This window comes from Orbicella franksi, chromosome 5, assembly GCF_964199315.1.
Source record: "Orbicella franksi chromosome 5, jaOrbFran1.1, whole genome shotgun sequence".
Lineage (NCBI taxonomy): Eukaryota > Metazoa > Cnidaria > Anthozoa > Scleractinia > Merulinidae > Orbicella > Orbicella franksi.
Window position 1 is genome coordinate 14,758,644 of NC_138149.1, and position 3,831 is coordinate 14,762,474.

Below are 3,831 nucleotides of genomic sequence, written 5' to 3' on the forward strand. Positions count from 1 at the left end.
AGCTTTCCAGGGACTGAGTTCATTTCTCCAGCAACAAGTGCCTCTCTAAAGTAGACAGCCTATAAAAGACACGAATGCAGCGGCCTTGAAGACATCAATACACCCCTACCGTGCATGGTTACTATCTATGGAAACCTCAGCAGACGCTTCCTCGGTCACACCCGTTGATAATGGCACTGATGTTAAGGTCGCAGTCACTCCTCTCGGTTAAGCATGGCGAGTTGACTGACTTGACTCGTGGCTCCCGGCCACGCCCATCTAGTAGTATGTCACCCCAGTATGTGTCGAAAGAAAACTTGAGATTCTCTCAAATACGATTAACATTACAACCAGACCGACTGCGTGTTGGACAACGCTAAATTACAATGTGCAACAGGCTTTTCCGGTTGAACTGTTTTTCCACCTGTCTACGGTCAATGCAATATGCGCGCCAACGGTTAATTGACTCAGCGGTGCTACACTCAAAATTATTTAGCTTAGTGACCCCTGTGATACTTCGAGAATCATCTAGTGTTTCAGTGTTGGCGTTAAGAGCTGGAGACCACTTAATCTTCCACGGCATACAGATATCCGAAATTTCCGGGAATACCCTCTCCCCCCCTCCCCGACTGTAGCTACAACTAAGAGCCATTCAAAAACAAGAAATAATTGTTCCTCGATAGGACAGCTTTAAAAAGCGCATTTCAATCTACTCTCACTACTTTAAACTTGTAGTCGGTTTATGTAAATTGCGAAATGTTGAACATTTGTGCAAGAGCAGTGAAAGCGTGACTGGGCTGCTCGTACGGTTGTGTGACAACTTTTACTGAATCTCGAATATCAGCCACGCAGCATGGTTGCCGATATAATAAATACAGATTCATGAGGCCCCTGATTCTTACAGCAGAAAGCTTGGGCTCTTTAAAGCAATGCGGAGTGGTATCGAGGGGAATCGACGGCTTTTAGGTATGTTTTCTGTAACATTTTCGGGTTAAATTAGTCGTATTAATATTTTGTTTATTTGTTTCGGGTCAGACCGTTTCACATCTTGTTTCCAATTTATATAGGCGAAATTTATTTGGAACTTGCCACTACACTTTTAAACTTACACTTTTGATGACCTCGGTTTGATTTTGTTGTTGTACTGGTAATACATTGCCGGATTAACCCCTCGACTTCTTGAACTTGAGCGGAGATCGGCTGTTTACCAAATTAGAATAAGGGTGCGATTTTGATTTGCTTCAAGATATTTCAACTCGATTAATTTACAGTCCTTTAACGTCCTTGATGCTAAAAAGCATACCAAGTTGACACATTATTGTGTCTTAACGAACTTAAAGCGTTTTGGTGAATCGAAAACATTAAGGTTCCAGGAAATCTCTTGCGTTTGTTATGACAACCATTCACGTGTTGTTGACATTAAGGAAATACACGGGATGACAAACCAGACATGACGGCGGACAAGAAATTAAACAAAGTTAATGCGCAATGGCTCGAAAACGTCTAAAAACAGTTTTTATGCAGTGGACAGTATGTTTCTACTGATAGCAGTGAATTGACGGGATTCTAATTAATGATAGCCTTTTACTTTCGCCATTGAAATTGATTTGTCTCTGGTTCGTGCATAATTATTGTGTTATTTGCACCCAACACATTGACATAGATTTTCGTTTTTCACAAAGGGAAATACTGCGAGTTCGAGCATGAAACTTGGCATGGTATATCTTTAATAATGATATTTTAAGGCTGTAAAGTAAAATAATCGGAAAGTGAGGTACCAGATCCATTTTTATGCTGTTCAACATGACCTATATTTTGCCGTTATTTTTCACACGCTTCATAGCTGTTTTTAAAATGGTTCGGAAAACCACTATATCAACATATCTGAGATTAGTTTAAAGCGAGGAATAAATTAGAGTGGTTGTTCCACATTTGTGTGAAGTTTGAAGTCAATTGAGTTTATTTTAAGACTTTAGCAGCGCTTCGTCCTCGCACCTTATTTCGGTCATTTTATTACACGAAAAACCGCACTTTGACCGCGCTTTGAAATTTTCGCAAATTTCTGAAAAATAAAAATTCGCTGGAACCTTTAAATATGATTTTTAGAATCAGGTCACCTAAGGGTATCTTTGGGCAAAATATGAGCGATTTGTCAAATGGGACGTTGACTGGCGTTTCTCGATCCTGTCACCCATTCTTAAAGGATCAGAGCATTATCTGCTGTAGTATAACCAAAATTTTCATTTACCCAGCCCACCCTCCCGTGGGTCAGAGAGGTTTATTTGTTAGTTATATTGCACTTGTAGGTTTTATTCGAATAAACTTCTCTCTTATGCCAAAAACGAACCGTGTTATTGCGTTATTCTTATCGCGTTACACATTGGGAATTATGGAATATTGGACTTTCATATTATTAAGCATCTGAAATCACGATACAAGTGATGATCAAGTTTAAAAAATAGACAGAAGTACAATCATACTTTACTTTTTACCTCATGGTATGACGTAAGTCATGCTATGAGGTTTAGGGTTTGGGGGTGAAATTCAATTAAAAATCACTCACTCACTTTGTTAGACAAAATTTAAGGTGGCAGAAAATTTAAGGTGGCTCTAAATCCTACGCACAGAATTTTTTTAAACTTTGCCAAAAGCTGCATCTTATCATAGTTATCAAAAGTTGAAATTATAAAAAAATTTCACTGTGCCGTTTTGGAATTATAAGCCCCTAAAGCTCTAATTAAGGGTGTTTTTAGGAGGTCATACTGTTGCTATGGTAACCTATTGCATCATGGAAATGATAACAACGTTTTCAGCAATGATTGGGCAGTTTTTTTTGATACCATGATTGTAGCATCAAGTGATAAACAGCGGTTATAACGACCCATCCAAATCTAAGTGATGGAAACTGTTTCGAGCCACTTTAATGTAAATAATGTGGAAATTACTGTAACAGTTCTTAGCCATCCAGTTCCAAATATTCATGTGGTGGGTATCTATCGGTCAAAAACTGTTAGAATTTCACAATTGATTGAAGGTCTTACTCATCTCTATAAGTCAGTATTGACAGAACCTACAATTCCTACTATGTTGCTTGGAGATTTTGATATTAACCCAATGCAGGAAACCCGTAACGACTGTAACAAAATGGAACAAAAAGCTCTCAAAGCATTTCTAATCACAAACAGAGGGTACACACACCAGGTGGTCTGTGACGTCATTGCAGGGGCCTGGGGAAAGAAATTTTAATGCCGTATCCCATAAACAAATGTGCGCACCAATTTTATCTGTTTTCGAATCATGGCAGCTGGTTGGCATGATGTGAGCTTGATGTTTTAAAAATACTTCGCCATCAATGAGTGAGAAGACTTGTCATTGGGTAGCTTGTACAATGCAGTTATTGCCAAGACGAGAAACTCTGCATTGTTGAATGCTTTGACAGCTTTTGGTGAGGAGCGTTGCAGACAATCCAAAATGTAAGCTCGATGTACTCCTGCGTTGTATGAGGTTAGCTTGTTTATTTCTATGTTACCCTTGTGAGATAACTTTAAGAATTCCTAGGAATTCCTAGGAATTTCCTAAGAATTCCTAGGAAAGAATTCCTAGGAATTCCTAAGAATTGCTAGGAATTCCTAGGAATCGAAGGTGTGAATTTTCACGGTAATTCGGACTTGGAATTCCTAGGAATTCCTAGGAATTCCAAGTTTACATGGAGCTGACTTGGAATTCCTAGGAATTCCTAGGAATTCCAACTGAAATATACTCACCTTGGAAATTCCTTAAAATTCTAAAAAATTCCTAGGAATTTCTGAGAATAACTTGGAATTTGTAGGATTTTTTGAGAATAGGTTGGAA